An 11,686-nucleotide genomic window follows, 5' to 3' on the forward strand; every position below is an offset into this window, starting at 1 on the left:
TTCTATTCAAGAGCAAATAGGCCCAGCTACATCAAGGTCACAAAAGGTGGAAGCAGGAGGGGGGAAATAGGAAAAGAACAAATTGTTAAAAGAGCAAAAGGAAGAAGTTGAGTCTCTTAAGTGTTGCTGGCTGAGGGCAGAGACAGTTGAGGCTCCCAGGAGAGGAGAGGATGAAAACTGCCTCTGCTTTCTTTCTCATGAAGCAGCAGTCCCAGAGGCATAGGCCGTCTCCTCTGTGGTCAGACAGAGAAGGTTCTCAGGATCTGAAGGCAGATAAACCTGAAAGCACCATTTTGGGAAGGTGGGCACATTGCTAGCCGCGTTACACACCCCTGGTTCCGGTCCTGGCTGCCAAATGTTGAGTCAGAGTTTATTACAAGGTCCCTGATCAGAACAATTTTAGCAAGTTTAGCCAGGAGGATAAAGAGGATCCAATCACAAAGTTGCTCAGATGAATCATAGGAACTGCAGGTTTAATAGCATCTCATTAGCTGATTGAACTAGATGTGGCATAGATAAGTGAAAAGCAATTCTTTCTAATCTTAGACAAGGGATCTTTTTTTTTTAAAGGATGTCTGTAACTTGATGGATAGTCTATTTAAAGGAAAAGGAAAAGAGTGTGTCTGTGTTAGGAGGAAGGGCAGGGGGCTATGTAGAGTGCAGCTGGAAAGCCTCATCAGAGTTCACTGTAGAATTTGGATTGCCTCCGCCAGTGGGGCTGCTCCATCATATACATCTATTTGCATGAAGAGCAGGTAAGCCTTCTTAGGGAAAGGAAAAACCCAAAACTCATCCTAAGTGTGAGGTGGAGAATATAAGCCTGGATGAAGAAGCCTGTGGCAAAACAAGAGGAAGGCTTGACTCTGGGTGTGAAGTTGCCACGACTCAGGTCACCCGTCAGCTCCAGGGGCTGTGTCTAGGGCAGAGCAGTAAGAGGTGGGTGTACAGTGAGGGAAGATGTGGACTCTGGAGAGGAGAGACAAACCCTGGGTCACATCACAGCTCTCTGCCTTATTAGTTTGTGGTCTTTAACAAGCTCCCTCACCTCTTTGATCCTGTTTCTTTAGCTGTAAAAGGTTTGGTATCATAGAAATTCCCCTAAAACACCTAACTCAGTACTTGTGGCACACAGAGAGTACTCGATAAAGGTCATTATGATAATAATGATGATAAATAATTAATGCCAAGACTTTCATTATTATTAATTTGATTAGCCTAAGAAGGAGGCCTATTAAATATACATTGCTTTGCAATCTGTGTTGGGTGGAAAGGGCACCAGAGCCCAAGCAGAGGGCCAACCTGGAGTGGAGATGAAGTGGGAAAGTCATGGCTTCAGTGTACGGTAGGAGGAGCAGAACAGGCAACAGGAGAGAGCCAGAATCAATGGGAACCAGGAGAACTGTTCGGAGCGCTCATGCAATAGCCCCTGGGAAACCCTTGCAACTATTGGGAGATGTTGAAGGGTGGGGGTCCTGATACCTACACAGAAAGGTAGGGACAGAGTCATGGACATACGGCTTGTTTTAAAATTGTTTCCCCTCCAAGAGTTTGAAGTTTTTATTTTCAAGTTTGCTTAAGATATAATTGACATTGCATTAGGTTCAAGTGTACAACATAATGATTTGATATATGCATATATTGCAAAACGATTAGCACAGTATGTTTTTAGGTGAGCATTGTTCTCATATCCAACTGGTGGGCTCTGGAGTTCCCAGGTATACAAGCAAGTGCCCTTGGAATAACAATCATCAGAAGCCCTACAGTGGGTGCTCTCCAGGAGCCCTGGCCTCCCGCACTCCATGGAGCCGATGTCAATAAGGAGAAAATTACAGAGCATCTTGAGAAGTCAGAAACCCACATTTCCCAGCCCAGGGAAAGTAGTTATTAGAGATGAACTTGGAGATTCAAGAGAACAGACTGTGTAAAGTAAATCTCCCTGAAAACGTAGCATGCTGGAGAGATTTAGGCCTCTTATCAGAGGAAGCTGAGATGACAGAGTGGAGCTTGAAGCCACACTGGCTTAGAATGGCCACTGTTGGTATTAAGCCATATTTACAAGTGAAATGGCAACTTCTGCAGAAATGTACAGCTAAAGTTTTGGGAAATGTCCTAACATATTCACCCATTCTCCAAAAATTTATTGAGTGCCTGCTGTTAACCACACACCAGGCTTGGCGTTCATCAGTTAAATGATAACAGAGAATGTTTCTGGAATTTCCAAGATTGGAGGAGGATACAGGGGGGATAAATGGTGATGGATGGAGACTTGCCTTGCGGTGGTGAACATACAACACAGTGTACAGATGTTGTGTTGTACAACTGTGCACATGAAACCTGTATAATCTTGTTAACCACTGTTGCCCCAATACATTCAATCAACAGGATAAAAAACAAACAAAAACACCTGTTATGGCTTTCATCTAAAGCAGTGGTTCTCAACCTTGGCTGCACATTAGAATCACCTGGGAATCTTTTTCAAATCCTTATTTCTGGGCCTCATCCTCTGGAACTTCTGTTTCTTTGTTACTAATGTTGTGGCCCCACCCCATAACACAGAAACAGAATTTCCGGAGGATGAGGCCCAGAAATCAGGATTTTAAAAAGATTTCCAGGTGATTCTAATGTGCAGCCAAGGTTGAGAACCACTGATCTAAAGGGATGGGAGAATGAGCATTTTTTCTATCAATAGTGCGAGGCATTTTCTACCCCTTCCCAGGGTGCTATAACTACCCTCTGCAACTGGAAAAAGTGATGGGCCTCAAAGTTGAAAATATTATACATGTTATTTAATATGATTCAATAACGTGCTGAAAAATTAAGGTCCCAGGGTAGAAAATGGAAGTGTCTTCTCCAGTCCCCTCTCTGATTCTTCACTTTCTCTGGTGAATAAGACATACTTTTATCCCCAATGATGGCTACCATTTTTATCAGTCCTGTGTGTTTCTTACTATTGTCTTCTGGTAACTGTCCTCCTTTCCTTTTGGAGTATCTACCCCCACCCCAACACAACACACACACACACACACACACACACACACACATTTATGAGACACACATGTCCAATCACAGCACCTCATTCCCTTGGGCCAGAGAAAAAGAGATCAGGAGGCTGGTATGTGATTCACAAGGGCCAATCAGATTCCTGCCTTGATATATGAAAATTGGAAGAAAAAAATTCTCTTTGCACTGGGTCTTGCTACACCTGCACTAGGCAGCTGGACCTAAACGCCACCACCTTTTCTAGTGCCAAGAAGGAAGCTCATTGCAGTAGGGGTGCCTGAAGCTAACTTGCAAGGAGAGAAAAGAGAAAAAAGATGGAAGGAAAAGAAAGGGGAGAGCCAAGAATTCCAGCAACAAGTGCATCGTGGTGGCCAGGAAGGCCAAAATAAAGAAAAAAGAAGTCAGGACAGAACTGATTGGTCTTCTGTTTAAATATCTCTAAGCCTGGCCCAGTTTCTGGCACACAGTAGGAGCACAATGCATTGGGGGTTTTTTCCTCTCCTGTTTTTTCAGGAATTCATCTGGATCTTCTTGCTTATATCATGGTATAGTGAGACATTCTATCTGGGCCACTTCTTTTTTTTTTAGTCCTCACCCGAGGATATGTTTTTATTAACTTTTTTAGTGAGAGAGGGAGGGAGGGAGAGAGGGGGGGAGAAAGACATCGATGTGAGAGAGAAACATAGATCAGTTGCCTCCTGTATGCTTGTGATGTACAAGATGATGCTCTAACCAACTGAGCCATCTGGCCATGTCTGGGCCTCTTTTGATGTTAAGGTCTTATTCCCTTTGGGGGAGATAAATGGGGTCTGAATAGAAAACTTTATGAAATAGAGAGGAACTTTCTAATGTCCCATTTCTTTGCATCTCCTCTCCACCATCAATATATACTGGTCATATACTATGTGATAAAGGTCTTCATTCATTCAACAAATATTAAATGTGCCAACATCATTGCTAAGTACTTAAGATACATTATATTTTATAGTCACACACACACAAAATGTGCCCCATACTCATTATTATATCCACAGAGTATGGGTATAATTAACAATTGCTAAAATTATCAGAGCCAAGATTTGAATCCTGGTCTATTCCACTTCCAACATTAACTATTTTATAACAAAAAAGTATACTGCCTCCTATCCAGTTTGGGTGTATAGTCTTGTCCAAAAAATAAATCCTTATCATTCCTCTCACAGAACAGAATTATCTTGCACTACGCTCTGGGGACTACAACTGTTTAGAGAAGTCAGGAGGAAGGGGACCCAATGCTTTTCCTTGCCAAGGGGGTTCATGACTCCAGACCAATGGTGGGGATGAGGCTTGGCTAGAGGGTCAAGAGTCACTCACAGAAGGAGATTGAAGTCAGAAGCTCACTGCATGTTTTCATCAAGAAAATATCACATTCAATGATGAAACATCCCCTTTGACTGGAGTATCTATTTTTGTCTCCTGGGCCTTCAGACATTAAATTTACTCATTTTAATACCATGACTCCAGCCAGTTTTCTGTGTGAGATCACACACATAGGAATCAAGCTAATTTGAAATTGCACTCCTGCTGCCCTTTCTTGTGAAGAGTCTCTTCTTGTTTCAAATTGAACTTTTTCTTCTATGACAAATGCCAAGATGCCATAAAAGATCCCTATTAAGAATCAGAAGTGCCAGGAACTTGGGGCCATGAGGTGCTATTTTCCCATGCCTGGGTGAGCTCTGTTGTCAGTGTTGAATGTCAGTGATGTGCCAAAAAGTCATGAATTTTTGTTCCTTTGAATGAGAGTGAACCAAAGTCCAGAGGCTGGACTATGTATGGACACCCTGGTATCAGGGAAACCTTTGCTGCCAATCATCAGTGGGTATGCAGGCAGCTGGTGTGACGGTAGCAATAGATCAGTTCAAATTCATTCCCAACCCTGGGAATACAATTCAAAAGCCAGAACCCTATGCAGTTTGGTGGGAGGACAAGGACTAAGTGGATGGCATCAAGTCCTCATTCTGTCTTTTACAGCTCAAGTGACTTAGGAAGGAAAATAACCTTTATTGAGCACCTACAGTGTGCAAGGAATAGTCAGGACTTTCACGGACTCTCAGCTAGTCTTCAGTCAGGACTTTCATGGACCCTTCAGTCCACAGGCCGACTCTATCCAATGAGCCAAACCAGCCATGCCCTTGCTGGTTTGGCTCACTGGGTAGAGAGTCGGCCTGTGGACTGAAGGGTCTCAGGTTCGATTCCAATCAAGGGCACATGCCCGGGTTGTGGTCTCTATCCCCAGTAGGGGGTGTGCCGGAGGCAGCCAATCAATGATTCTCTCTCATCATTGATGTTTTTATCTCTCTCTCCCTCTCCCTTCCTCTCTGAAATTAATTTTAAAAATTAAAATAAAATCTTGTGGGTATTATTACCAAGGTGATGATACAGGCAAGTAGAAAGTGTTATTTGCTTGTGATCACACAGGCATGATGAGGCAGAGTGAGCCTGCAGTAAGATCTGTTGAAGCTTCTCACTATTTGCTCTCATCTCTGAGTCCCAATGTCCTCTTTTAGAAAGGAAGGATAATATGCCCATGGGGTTGAGGGAGTCAGATGAAAAATGGGCAAGAATATTAGCTCTGTCCCTGCAAAGATGCTGCAAGTGGCGGGTAGAGTGGGCATGATCATCAGTCACCATTCCCTTTGCCTATCATGAGCCACCTGCCATTGGTTTCTGTCTAGTGACTGATAATTAAGATCAGGCAGATATTTATGGGAACCTACTCTATGTCAGATGTTTTACACTTTCCTTTTTGATGAAATAGAAGAATCACTGATTCTGGGCTTCCTTTCGTCTTTGACTTGCAGGGAGATGAGAAGTCCATCCCTTTATTGGCCGAAATACAGACATTGTGACCATCCCCAGCCCTCACCAGTGAGGACAGAGTTAAAGGGAGCATGCAAACTTCAATGAATAAGAAAGAACCCTGAGGTAGCATCTCCATCTTCCCATCACCAAATGGGGCTCAGTGTGACTCAGCATAGTCATCCTTTCCTGTCAAATCCTGACATCTCCATCCAACACAGAGTGATTCAGAACACTTTCTTCCCATGTCTGTGCCAGGGCGGCTCCTGGCTTGGGCATTAGACACACTCCAAGCAATTTCTCAGTTTTACAAACATCTGTGCCACTTAACCTCATGCACTCCATTTGTTTATTTCATAAACACAGGGAAGATCATATTGGCTGCATTTCCTTGGATTGACCTGTCAGTGACAGTTCAATGCTCTGTTGTTTGGGGTTTTCCTGTGCTCAGGTTGCCAGTGTAGCAATAGCCCAATTGAGGCAAAGGAGTCAGAGGAAGGAGCTCGAATGCCTCGAGTGGGTCTCAGGAGTGGTGACTGGGTTTAATGAGCATGGGTATTCTGGGTCAGCAGGCATGGCAACTTGATCCTTGATGAATCCCAAGAACATCCCATACCTCAGAAATGGAGGGAGGGGAAGTGGGTGTGATGCAGAGACATATTTTTTAAATTTTTTTTTCTTTTTTTAAAAAATTATTTATTTCAGAAAGGAAGGGAGAGGGAGAGAGAAAAAGAAACATCAATGATGAGAGAGAATCATTGATCGGCTGCCTCCTTCACACCCCACACTGCAGATCAAGCCCACAACCTGGGCATATGCCCTGACGGGGAATCAAATCATGACCTCCTGGTTCATAGGCTCACCCACTGAGCCTTGCTGGCCAGGCGAAACACATTTCATTTGGAGGGTGGAGGCAAGATGGCACTGTACAATTTTGAGTCTTATTAGTTAACACTTCTCTCTCTGTATTCCTGATTCCAGTCTTTGTGTCTGTCTATCTGTGTTCTTGGTTTGTTTCTCTCTCTCTCTCTCTCTCTCCTCTCCCTTTGTCACTATCTCTCTGATTTTCCAACTCCCAAATGTAAAGCATCCAGGAACAAGGCAGAACTTGGATTATCATGCCACTCTTCCATTTAGCAGTTAGTGATCTTGACATGCCTCTGAATGGCAGTTCCCCATCTTTAAAATGGAGATAGCAATACCGATCTTGTTGAGTTGCCATTAGGAAAAAATGAAACAAAGAGTATATAACAGGCAACACAGTCCCTGGCTCATAACAAGGGTTCAATAAATGTTAGTTCTTTCTCGTATCTCTAATATAATTTACCCTCATGATATATAGGATCCCATCAATCTGTTGGCTTTCCTCTAGAGTGGCCTGCCCTCAGCCCATTTTCAGATCAACCAATGGAGCCATGACTGGCTGGAACCATTTTTCATCCAAATTGGTCTCATTCCAGCAGTTTCATGAAGCCTCTTGCTGTAAATCAGTCTGGGAAAATAAACGTCCCCAATCCATTAGTGCCTTTCCACCACAAGCCAATTTGAGCCACAAACCAGACAAGGCTTGTTAATGGCCACTTAAAAACATTCCTGAAGCCCCACCTGGGACCCTCCGCCCCAGATTCTACTAGCTCCTTCCCCAGAGAAGCTCTACTGTGACAAGACTGCTCACAGCAAAGGCATCGATCCGATCCTTATCAGTTAGGAGGGACCATACTCCTGTAGTCCCAGAACAATTATTTTAATGCCCCTTTCAAAAGAGTCCCAGTGTGAATGATAAACTATAGACGGTGTCTATGGAAACCAAAAATAATAGTTTAAATATTAATCGCTATCATTTATTGACCACTTGCTATGTGCCAGGCATCATCAGAAAGATCTTCATGCAAAGTATCTCATTTAGACTCCATTACAACACTATGAAGGCAGGTGCTATGTTTATCTCCATTTTATAGGAAACTCAAGTTTAGAGGAGTAAGCAACATGTTCAAGGTTAACCATCAGTGTAGAGGGCACGCTGTCTGTGCTTCACCCCATCCCTTTTATTAGGCAGTGCACCCATCCACCACCTGCTGGGAGTGCAGGTTGCTCCCTCAGAGCAGTCCCCTTCCCTGCTTCCCCACTTCCAAGGGGGACTACCCTCAGTCAAACAGAAGCCACCTCTGCTTGAAAGGTTACATGCTCTAACTCAGGAAGTAGCCCCAGTCCAAAACTAACTGAAGAAAGTGGGAAGGACGAGCAGTGTAGGGGTACAGAATGCTTCTCCCGTTGCTTCTAGGTCAGATTAGCTCTGTGGTACAATTCATGCTCCAGAACTCCTGATGGGATCCAGCTGAAACCAAATCCTTACTTAGCTTCTTTCCCTCCCCTGCCCTGCTCCTCTTGCTCCCATTCTCCTGCAAGCACCCTCAATCAGCCACTTAAAAATACATCCCAGTCTCAGGCTCTGCTTCCAGGGACCAGACCTAAGACACCCCGTTAGCAAGTGGCAGAGCTGGGACTCGTGTCTAGGAAGGTCTTACTCATAATCATTAAGCAGATGTGACATGATAGTGCCTAATTATATACATGATTAAAATGATAGCCTCCAAGTTATCAAGGCACCAAGAACCATGTCATATACACATAGCTATGACAATAAAAATGACAACAGCCACAACAGTAGCTACGGTTCATTTAGTGCCAACTGTGGGCCAGTCTCTTTCCTGCATCTGATCCTCTCAACACCATGAAGTTCATCTTATTATCCCCATTTTGCGGTTGGGGCATGGAAAGCTCAGAGAAGTTAAGAGATTGGTCCACAGATAGAAAGTGGTGGGGCTTTGCCTTCCATCCAGGCCCATCTTTCTCCAAAGGCATTGTGCTTCTTCAGTTTAGCTGCTTAAATCACTTGCCATGTAGCTTGTTCAATGAATGGTTGATAAAATGAGTTCCCCATCAGAGCTAATGTTCTTGTAACAATTTAGACAGAAAACTCTCCTATCCCTCCCTGAGTTGGTTCTTTTTGAGCTGTATTTGACCATCATGTCTCTACTTTAGAGGAAAAGCCATTTTACTCTGGAAACAGCCACAGAGCATTCCCTTAAGCCAGACATAAAAAGATCAAAGGAGCTATATTCACAGAAAGAGGGAAAGCAAGCTTACATGCCAGAGGTCTGGAGAAGTAAATCACATTTCTTGTGGCTTTACCATGGAGAGAGACAAAATAGAATAAAAGGAAAACAACAGAGTTTTAAGGAGAGACAGACCAGGATTCAAATCCTAACTCTACTGTCTGTGTGATGTGTTTTGGCAAATTACCCAACATCTCCAAGCCCCAATTTGCTCTACCATGAATACCTATCTCAGAGGGACATAAGTGAGAGGGTATACATGAGATATATAATATGTATTCCCCCCACCCCTTCTCTTTCATTCCCATCAAATTTATACAGAAACCAACTTGGACCTTCATTCTGAATAACTGGTCTTAATACTAGTTCAGATGAATTATGCTTTATTCCCAAGCATAACGCTTATCCATTAAAAATAGCAGATAAAAGGGGGACCTTCATCCAGGAGGCCATCCACTGATTCATAAAAATACAGAATGAGTCATCCTGGCTCTCAAGGCTAAACTTACAATCAATGGGCATCTTTGGCCAGCCAATCCCAGCCCAGTGGAGGAAGGGCCCAGCAGGCAATCTTCACAAACCTATTCCCATCCCCCCTTGCAAAACAGATGAACTCTGCTTCCAGCTTGGTGAAATGGGAATGAATCTGGGGCCTTTGCAATACTCCATTCCAAATGCCCCCCAGCCCTGGCTGGCTTTTTGAGCAACTGGGGTGAAGGATCTGCAGTGGTTGCCGTGTGTGTGTGTGTGTGTGTGTGTGTGTGTGTGTGTATGTATGTATATATGCATACAGCTCTAATGAAGAACAGGATTGTGTATCTGGCTTTGAAAAATCAATCTCCTAGCTTTCATCTTGACATTTATTACCTCAAAATGCTTCAGCGCCTGTCAGCATTTATGCATTTAGCATAAGGCTAGAGAACCCAGACCTATTGACACTACAGATGATAGCCTTTTCTTCAAAAAGTAGCTTCAACATTTTCACTCCCTGGATACATACTCGGACAGATTCCTAGAACCCAATCTCAATTTGGATGGAGAGTCATAAATTACACCTATGTACACACACACACACACACACACACACAATATTTTTGATTGGTAGTAATGGAAGGTGAATTATCAATATACATGATTTTAATCTTACGAGGCAGACATTCTTCCATCAGCAAGTAAAGAAAAGTAATGATGCAACAATCCCCCTCCAAGCATTTTTTCTCGATCCATTCATTCATCGATAATTTATTTAGGATGTACTATGCCTCGCATTGGGGATTTATCTGTGAAAAGGTCAGACATAAGCTCTACCTTCAGGGATCAATCAGTTTAGTCCAGTCAGGAGTTAACAAAATAGAACTATATAGGAGTCCCAGTTTGCAAAAGCCTCTTTCCTTGCCCTGAATTCCCCAGGGAGAGGCCCAGCCCAAGAGTCCTGTTTAGAGTCAAGCATGACCAGCTACATATATGCAGAGCCAGCCAGAGACCAGTCCCTGCTTCTCTCACCAGCTGCCTTCCACTCTGGCAAATGAAACCTGCACCTGCTCTCAAAGTAGCAAGGCAGGGGGATCTCCTTTGCCTTTTTTTTTTCTTTTCTTTTTTGCCTTAGCTATGGCCCCAGGTTCTGGGAACCATTGAGCTGACTGTTGTGTTAAGAATCAGTGTCTGTTGTGGGATTTAAAATATATAGATGGGAAGGGATAGGCCATCTGACAGTGCTAACAGCAAGTTCCCCTGAGGAGCTTCCCAGGCTGCTGCATAAGGAACTCAGTTGGGTCCAGGAAACACTCCAGGTGAGCCCTCCCCCCAGAACTGCAGGGGAATGATCCTATAGTGACAGCAGCCAGAGAGTCTTAAACACACCACTTGGCATCGGTGTGGTTCCGGTTCCGAGGAAGTTCCCCCAGGAGGGGTGGGGAAGGGAAGGTCACTCAGATTGATGAGTCCATCCGAGACAGGAGCGGGAGTTTGAGGAAGATTAATCAGGTTTGGGATTTTCCACTTTCAGAGACAGGCAGAGGTGCTAGCGGGGGAAGAGGGAGGTTTAGGCTTCAGGCTTGAATCCCCACCACCGCCGCCGCCACCACCACCACCACCACCAAGCTTAGTCGCTTGGTACCTAACTCTGGCTTCCTAGTTCCTTTCCCCTAGCCTAGCCCAATTCCTTTTCCCATCCCAGGCCACAAGGAGGGAAGTGTGCAGGGGCAGGAGGAAGGACACACGTCCCCAGCCCCATCAGCAGGTCACATAGAGATGACAAAGATCAATGACCAAACCCTGGCCGTGGCACTTAGCGGCGGCAGGATGATCTTGAGCAAATCACTCTCTCTGAGCCCTGGTTTCCGCACCTGTAAAGGGAGATGCTGAAGGCAACTAACTCACTGGGTCCCAGGAAGTATTAAATGCGAATGCTCACATAAAACTTAAAAACGCTGGCTGGTGCACAGTAAGCCGACGGTTATTGTCATTTTTTTAACCATGTTACCATCAAACCCTCTATCCTGGCTGCTTCCCCCGCAGCGAAAGACCCAGAGTGCCGGATGCCACCATCCACCCTCGCGTCCCCTCCCGGGAGCTCACGGTCTCCCCTGGTCACCCCTGGATCTGGCTTGGGGAGGAGAAGGGCCACCTCTCAGCATCCTCCCCAGCATCAGCGGCGGACCGCAAAGAGGCTCTGAGACCAGGGTCAGGGCACGGAGTGGGGCGCCCGCGGCAGGGTCCCCCGGCCCCCGGCC

The 11,686-nt window shown here is 44.7% G+C and overlaps 1 protein-coding gene across 1 annotated transcript in view; it reads right to left on the reverse strand.

The window, feature by feature from the left end:
• The window catches only part of VAT1L (vesicle amine transport 1-like), a 148,187-nt gene that overhangs the window by 136,047 nt on the left and 454 nt on the right, over positions 1 to 11,686 (reverse strand). The gene's annotated exons all lie outside the window — the stretch shown is intronic.

Source organism: Myotis brandtii, unplaced genomic scaffold, assembly GCF_000412655.1.
Source record: "Myotis brandtii unplaced genomic scaffold, ASM41265v1 scaffold165, whole genome shotgun sequence".
Taxonomy (NCBI): Eukaryota; Metazoa; Chordata; class Mammalia; order Chiroptera; family Vespertilionidae; genus Myotis; species Myotis brandtii.